This window comes from Lolium perenne, chromosome 5 (genome assembly GCF_019359855.2).
Source record: "Lolium perenne isolate Kyuss_39 chromosome 5, Kyuss_2.0, whole genome shotgun sequence".
Classification (NCBI taxonomy): Eukaryota; Viridiplantae; Streptophyta; class Magnoliopsida; order Poales; family Poaceae; genus Lolium; species Lolium perenne.
Window position 1 is genome coordinate 199,230,008 of NC_067248.2, and position 8,770 is coordinate 199,238,777.

The window sequence follows — 8,770 nt, forward strand, 5'->3', positions numbered from 1 at the left end:
TGCCTGTACCGAAATATCTTTTGATCCCTAACTCTCTGTTCTCCTCCCGCATGCCGGCAAGATCCAACTTCATCCTTTGATGATAAGCAAGGGGAGTGATCCCGCCAAAGGTAACAACAAACATATCGAGCGCTACCGGCAAACGAAGGGCACAAATTGGCTGATTAATCTAATGTGGTCACAAACATGTAGGACAGACTTAAGTGGTGTCTACATGTCGTTTGACTCAAGTACCCAAAAACCAGCAACCCAAAGTCAGCTAATAATAACTCCGTCTTCAGCTCCTTCATCCTCTTGAACGGCGGGAAGCTGGCAACTTATCTTCTTCTACGACCTCTCGCTGGAACCCGACGTCGAAGGATGAGAGATCCCCGCGAACGGATGTTGCATACACATGCGCGTGCGATTCACCAGGGCGCTTCGCAGGCGTAACTCGGAGTTCTCGGCGTCGAGATGCGGAAGTTCCGCCTCCCGGGCCTTGTTGACCCTAAGCCGAGATAGCTCTGTGTAAGCCGACGAAAAACGCTCAAAATGTTACAGATCGTGCATATCATTACCGGTGCAAACGAGGTAAGTGAATCTCCGGGATCTCGCCCAACGACCGCGGTTGGTCCAATGCCACCACATCTTCTCCGAGATTGACTAACTCCCTTTACATCATCTTCTCCCACATTGACTATCTCCTTTACATCATCTTCTGCTCCGAGCTTGACCATCTCCTTTACATCATCTTCATCATGAGCTTGATCATCCGCCTCACATCATCTTCTCCGGCGATATCGACACTCTCCTGCGGAAGATAACAAGATATAAGTCCGAGTATTAGCAAGAAAACGAAGGTAATTAAAAGAGGCGTAGTAACCCTTGTGTCCCGGCTCATCAACGGCGGGGACGCCGAGCCCGCATCTTCTCCTCCAAGATCTCTTCGGAGGCTGTGATTGTTAGAGACAATGGTACTTCTAGTAGTAGATTTATGCGTGGGCGCCAGTGGGGTCGAGAAGCTAGGATCGCATCTTCTCCTCCGAGCTCTTCCTTGGTAGACATGACAAATGAAACGAGAGGTGAGGGGCGTAAGGTATAAAAATGGCGGACAGCCGCCCGCCTCGGCCCTCCAAGGCTTATTTTTTTGCCTTACTAAACTAAAAACATATTTTGCGTCTCACACGTCCGCCCTAAGAGGGCTGCAGGTCCCATACATGCAGGTCCCACACTTTAGTGAGCACAAGTCATGTGCCGTGTAGGTAGTCAAACTTCCAACAATCTTCTTTGTCAAGTACTCAAGTGAAAACACGTCGTCAAGACTCTCTCTCTCTCTCCTTTTGTCATTGAAAAAAGAATATTAGACGGGCGCGTAGCACGCATCGCAGGGGGCGATTTTGACAAAGTAACCCTTTTGGCGAAGAAAACACAGAATGAGCCACACAAAAAGGTTAGTCCAAAGAAATAGATTGCTCGTAGGCTCGGTCCGTGTTTTTCTTTGCCAAAAGGGTTATTTCTGTCAAAATCGCCGCACTACAGGTTTGCAGCATCGAAAAACCTTGCGTGCCGAGTCAACATCACTTTCCGGAAAGGTTGAAGCATTTCGAGTCAACAGATCGCTCTCCTTCCTCTTCTCCTTCCGTGTGACCCTCTTCCACCTTTTATCCTTTGCAACATTTGCAAAAAATTGTCCGTGACTTGTGCTCATCGAAGTGTGGGACCTCACGCATGGGAACCACACGAAGTGACAGCACTCCGTTGGTGTAATAATTCGGGTGATCATTATAATCGTATTAGAACTCCGTACAAAGTTTCGTATGGATTCAAGGGTAGGAAAGCCAAGTTAACTCATTTACATGACATTATTTTTTCCATGAACCCAAGTTAACTCATCTAACACTTGGTACATTTTGGTTATATATTCGAAATTTTACTTGAAACTTGTTGGTCATGCCATTTTACTACTAGCCCTAACACTTTTCCGCGCGTGAAGGGATGGTGGGACCCCAAAAACTTGCAAATACGAGCTAAATTTGTGGGACCCCAAAAAACTTGCAAATACGAGCGCTTCATCCAAAAGAAACACACTCGTGTCCCCTACCACCACCACCACCCCATGATTTTGACCTAAATTTGAAATCAAGGCTCAAAGGTGGTTCAAAACCGGCAATCGGAAAGCATGGATTGTGCGTCTTTTTTCTATATAGCTAGGGAAAATAGCAGACATGCCATACCAATGTTTTAGAAAAGAGAGCTTTTACTTGTGCATTTTGGGTTGTCGACGCATAAATGTGCTTTTACTTGTCCGCCACCAATTAATCCAATTCTCATTTGTGGGGAAACATGACACTAGATGGCCATTTCCAAAGTTTCATGAATTATCTCAATGTGAATCCATATATGTACCATTTTTGGGGGCTAAATTGCTTAAATGAAAATTTGAACAAAGTGCATAGATGAAGTACATATCAAACAAATAACTGAAAAATACGAGAGATGTGTGACCCGAATGTCCGGAGCCATGGTACAAGAGATATAATGGCTAACCACACGAGCCCCTTCGTCCAACTAGCTAGCACAAAACAAGGGTGAGTGTCATGAGATTGACCGACATCAATTTCAGAACATGCCGAAGTTATTGTGGGGCTCGATATAAAAAAGCTCGAAACAAAGCATGCATATTGAGTCATATCATTTGTGGTTTACATACTACCTCTATATATATATGACAATACCAAATGAACGTGTGGCATATATATACACACTTGTATATCCTCTTTTAGAGGAACCACCTTTTGCATGCTTTCGGCACCACATGTGTGTTTGAGTACAAGTTCCACTCACTTCCCAAAAGTGTGTGAGCATTGTATTAAGTACTACAAGAAAACAATGGCAAACCCTCTCAATCCCATGACTGATTTTTTGTTGTAGTGATATATAGATTTATAAGTGTTTAGGGTTAGGGGGTTAGGGTTTATAGAGATGATGCACATATTTTCATTTCACGCTTGTGATGTACAATACTACATAAGTAAGAAATTAATTAAACAAGCATGACCTTTGTTAGAATAACATTTAACATGTTCTCTCACCATTCATATATGTTGGAGTTTGCCTTGCTTCTTCAATTTCCACGTGCACATGTTACTACGAGAACCAAGGCAAACTTAAATCATTGTTGGGACTGCTAGATGCACCACCATGCCCAATTTGGGCACATTATAATAAAATATGTCACAAATATGGCCATATATAACTATATATATTATTCGGCTTGAAACCCATGAATCTTCATACACGATAGTCCATTTTGTGAAGAAAAAATGTTTTTTATTACCCTATCACGGGTTTCTTATTTTCCTCATTCACTAGTACACCTATATATGAGCACTCAATGCGGAAGGGTTTCATTTTTTTTATTTCAAAACCAGATCAAAATGGTCGACATGATTATCCATTCAAAGGGGTTGAATATTTCAAGACTATCACCGGTTTATGTATATAGTGTAAGTAATATGAATCTAAAAATGATTTTGGGGATTTCTATGACCAAGTTATAACACACCTACATTTCAAATTTGAATTACTTCCAATAAATCAGCATATAGTCATTTAAATGTGTGAAACGGCTAAAAACACTAAAAATCGTAAAGAGTTGGGAATTGGTACTAAAATATGGCCTAGTTTATCTTAAAAATGTAGAGGCGCCATTACTTGACCCGTATCTTATGTACCCAATTTAAAAATGATAAACTATCACGAATTACCATTTATTGTAGGCATTACTTTTCACGGTAAAATGATAAACTATATCACGAAGTTCCATTTCCGTCAAGATAGTCCGCATTACTTTTTTGTTGAGATATAAACCCCCACAACTACGGACACAGATCATGTGACATGCACCTTTTGCATGTCGTTTAAATTCAAATTTAAACATTGCGAAAAAATCTGAAAAATCATGCATGTTCACAAAGACATACAAGATAACCCCTAAAAATTTCATATCAAAATTAAACATACATCGAGAAACAAAAAAGAGAAACTCAGATGTGAATAGTGTACAGAGAAACTTAGATTTCTCTTTCTGCTTCTCGATGTATGTTTCGAATTTTGATATGAAATTTTTAGGGTTATCTTAATATGTGTTTTGAACATGCATGATTTTTTCAGATTTTTTCTTAATGTTTAAATTTGGATTTAGGCCGCATGTCCCACGGGACATGCAAAAGGTGCATGTCACCTGATCTCTCCCACAACGGCCATCTCCTCCTTAATTTATTGTGTAAAACCCCCACAACGGTCACCTCCTCCTTAATTTATTGTGTAAACCCCTACAACGGTCATCTATTCCTTATAAACAACCACAACGGCCATCCCTTGTGTCAATAGGTTCTGCCTCTCTCTTCTTCGTTCACATACACTTGATCCATTGCTTACATGGCGTCCACGTCTCGGACACCCACCGTAAGGGGAAGGGGAAGGGGAAAGGGTAGGGGAAGGGGCGGCCGGGGTGATGGATCATCATCATTGCCACCACCACCGTCAACACTGCCTTTGATCATAGAGGAGTTCTTCATCGTCGTCTATGAAGACCCTTTGGTCAAGAAGGTACGTACGCGTTCCCACATATATGATGCATGTGATTAATTATGGGCATGTTCTAAAAAGCATTTAATTTCAAACGATCGGCGCTCGATCTCTTTGCATGCTCTCCCAAAAAAGTTTGCGGACTATCTTGACGGCCAGGAGCCAGCTAAGGTGTATCTGCGAGCAGCTGACTGCGGTCCTCGTCTCTGGACCGTGGAGGTCCTATTTGATGGACAAGGCCGGATGTACCTCGACAAGGGCTGGGAGAATTTCGCCATCGCGCACGGTGTGGATTTCGGCTGCTTCGTACACTTCAAATATGAAGGCGATGATGTGCTCACGGTGAAGGTGTTCGACAGAACAATGTGCGGGAAGTACTACTACTCGGACGACGATGACATCGACGATGAAAGCGACGACGACGTGAAGCCATGCATCCATCCTCTTTAGATAAGGGGATTATGACCAAGAATATATATGTAGCTTCATATGCATCGATTTTAGAGAGAGAGAGAGAGAGAGAGAGAGAGAGAGAGAGAGAGAGTCTTGATGCGTCTTCTCTTGACAAAGAAGATGGGAGTTTGCCTACCTACCGCACATGACTTGTGCTCTTGAAGTGTGGGACCTCACGCATGGGAACCACACGTAAGTGACAGACCTGTTGGTGTAATAACCTCAGGTGATCATTATACTGTATTAGTACAAAGTTTCCTATGGATTCAAGGGTAGGAAAGCCAAGTTAACTCATTTACATGACATTATTTTTTCCATGAAGCCAAGTTAACTCATCTATCAATTGGTAAATTCTGGTTATATTCGAAATTTTACTTGAAACTTGTTGGTCATATATGCCATTTTACTACTCGCCTAACACTTTTTCCGCAGCGTGAAGGGAGGGGGTGGGCATGATGCTACCTGAATTTTTGTGACCCCCAAAAACTAGCAAATACCAGAGAGGCAACCAAAGAAACACACTCGTCCCCTACCCCCCCCCCCCCCAATTTGAAATCCAGCCAAAGGTGGATCAAAAAAGGCAATCGAAAAGCGTGGATTGTTCATCTTTTTCTATATAGTTAGGGTTAGGGTTTATGGTTTATAGAGATGCACATATTTTCATTTCACATTTGTGATGTACAATAATACATAGGTAAGATTCCAAGCATGACCTTTGTTAGAATAACCTTTAACGTGTTCTCTCACCTTTAGATTCAAATGGGCATAAACATTCAGAAAAAATCAAAAAATGAAAAACCAAAGCACATAGTCTTCTTATGTCATATAGTAAGAATTGAAGTTGATAAAAAGGTTCAGACATATTCAAACCAGTCAAATCATGTATCTACACCTAACCCTAAACTTTATCTTATGAAGTCAAGCATGAAGAGAAATGGTTTTGGGTTTCAAACATGGAAATTTCAAAACCTCCCAAAAGCTTCATTTTAGAGTGACTAAGAAGGATACAGGCTTACCTTTTCATTTTCATGTTTTAAACTTGTTTAAATCCCGGTCAAAACTAGGATTTGAACGAGATTCAAATCGGGTATAAAAAATAAAAAACACACATAGCCTTTTTTTATGTCATATAATGCATGAGCACTCAAGTTGATAAACATGGTCTAGACATATTCAAACTAGAAAAATCATGTATCTAAATTCCCTGGCCCTAACTCCTTAAACTTTGTATTATGGAGTCAAGCTATGAAGAGAAGTGGGGTTTTGCTCAAAACATGGAAATTTCAAATTGATGAACAAGTTCTCAGGCATATTCAAAATAGAAAAAGCATGTATCTACCCCCTCAATTAAGCATAAAGCTCGGTCGATCTTACGAAGTCTATTGGTTTCAAACATGGAAATTTCAAGAACCTCCCAAAAGCTTTCATTTTAGAGTGACTAAAAAGATCCATGCTTGCCTTTTCATTTTCATGTTTTAAGAATTGTTTAAATCTTGGTCGATCAAACCTAGCTTTCGTATTCAACCAAGATTCAAATGGGCATAAAATAAAAAAATCCCAGTAAAATGAAAACCAAAGCACATAGTTTCCTTCTTATGTCATATATATATAGTAAGAATTCAAGTTGATCAACAAGGTCTAGACATATTCAAAACAGAAAAAAAAGCATGTATCGATCTACCCCTAACCCTTTTTAACTTTGTCTTATATATGAAGTCAAGCATGAAGAGAAGGGGTTTTGGGTTAGAAACATTATATTGAGATTTCAAGATTCGAATTTCCCCCCCAAAAAGCTTCATTTTAGAATGACTAAGAAGGATCCAGGCTTGCCTTTTCATTTTCATGTGTGTTTTAAACTTCATAAGTAATCTTGGTCAAACCTAGGACTTGACCAAGATTCAAATGGCATAAACATTCGAAAAAATCAAAAAATGAAAACCAAAAAGCACATAGCTCTTTCTTATGTCATATATATAGTAACATACATTCAAGTTGATCGATATGAACAAGTTGGGTCTAGAGCATATTCAAAATGAAAAAGCCATGTATCTACCTCCTCAAGCCCTTAACTATATATGTTCTTATGAAGCTCAAGCATGAAGAGAAGTGGTTTTGGGTTTCAAAACATGGAAATTTCAAAAACTTCCGCACTTTAAAGCTTAATTTTTAGAGTGAATAAGAAGGATCCAAGCTTAATTACCTTTTTCTACTTTTCAGGATTTATATAAGCTTGTTTAAATCTTGGTCAAACATAGGATTTGACCAACACACATATAGTCTTCTTAATATGCTCATATAGTAAGCATTCAAGTTGATAAATAAGCATGCATGTCTAGACATATTCAAATTAACCCGACAAAACATGTATCTACCCCTAACACCCTAAACTCTGTCCTTATGAAGTCAACCATGAAGAGAAGTGGTTTTGCCTTTCAAAACATTGAGATTTCAAGAACTCCCCAAAAGCTTCATTCTAGAATGACTAAGAAGGATCCAGGCTTACCTTTTCATTTCCTTATGTTTTAAACTTGTTTAAATCTTGGTCAAACCTAGGATTTGACAAGATTCAAATGGGCATAAACATTAATCTGTAAAAACCAAAAAAATGAAAATACAACGCACATATAGTCTTCTTATGTCATATATAGTAAGCATTCAAGTTGATAAACAAGCATGTCTGCAGACATATTCAAACCCGACAAATCATGTATCGATCTACCCCCTAATCCCTAAACACCTCATTTTATGAAGTCAACCATGAAGAGAAGTGGTTTTGCCTTTCAAACATTGAGATTTCTCAAAGAACTCCCTCAAAAAAGCTTCACTTTTGAATGACTAAGAAGGATCTCAGCACTTACCTTTTCATTTTCATGTTTTAAACTTGTTTAAATCTTGGTCAAAACCTAGGATTTAACCAAGATTCAATGGGCATAAAAATTCAAAAAAACCTTAAAATGTAAAACTAAAGCACATAGCCTTTTTTATGTCATATAATGAGCATTCAAGTTGATAAATAAGGTCTAGACATATTAAAACAAGAAAAATCATGTATCTACCATATGTCCCTAACTCCTAAACTCAGATCTGTCTTATGAAGTCAAACATGTGAAGAGAAGTGGTTTTGCCTAAGTTTCAAACATGGAAATTTCAATAACTCCCTCCCAAAAACTTCATCTTAGAGTGACTAAGAAGGTTCAATGCTTACCTTTCATTTTCATGTTTTAAATTAACTTGTTTAAATCTTGTCAAACATAGGATTGACCAAGATTCAAATGGGCATAGCAACATTCGTAAAAAATTTAAAAATAAGAAACGAACGCACATACATAGTCTTTCTTTATGTCATATAGTAAGCATCTCAAGTTGATAAACAAGCATGTGTAGACATATTCAAACCCGACAAATCATGTATCTACCCCTCAACCCTAAACTAGATTTGTCTTGATGAAGTCAAGCATGAAGAGAAATGGTTTTTGGGTTTCAAACATGGAAATTTCTAGTAACCCCCTCCCCCAAAGCTTCATTTTAGAGTGACTTAAGAATTAAGAAGGATTCAGGCTTACCTTTTCATTTTCATGTTTTAATCTTAGTTTAAATCTTGGTCAAACCTAGGATTTGACCAAGATTCAAATGGGCATAAAAATTCAAAAACTTAAAAAATGAAAAACTAAAAGCACATAGCCTTCTTATGTCATATATATAGTGTTTCCCAAGTTGGATGAACAAGGTGTAGACATATTCAAAAATA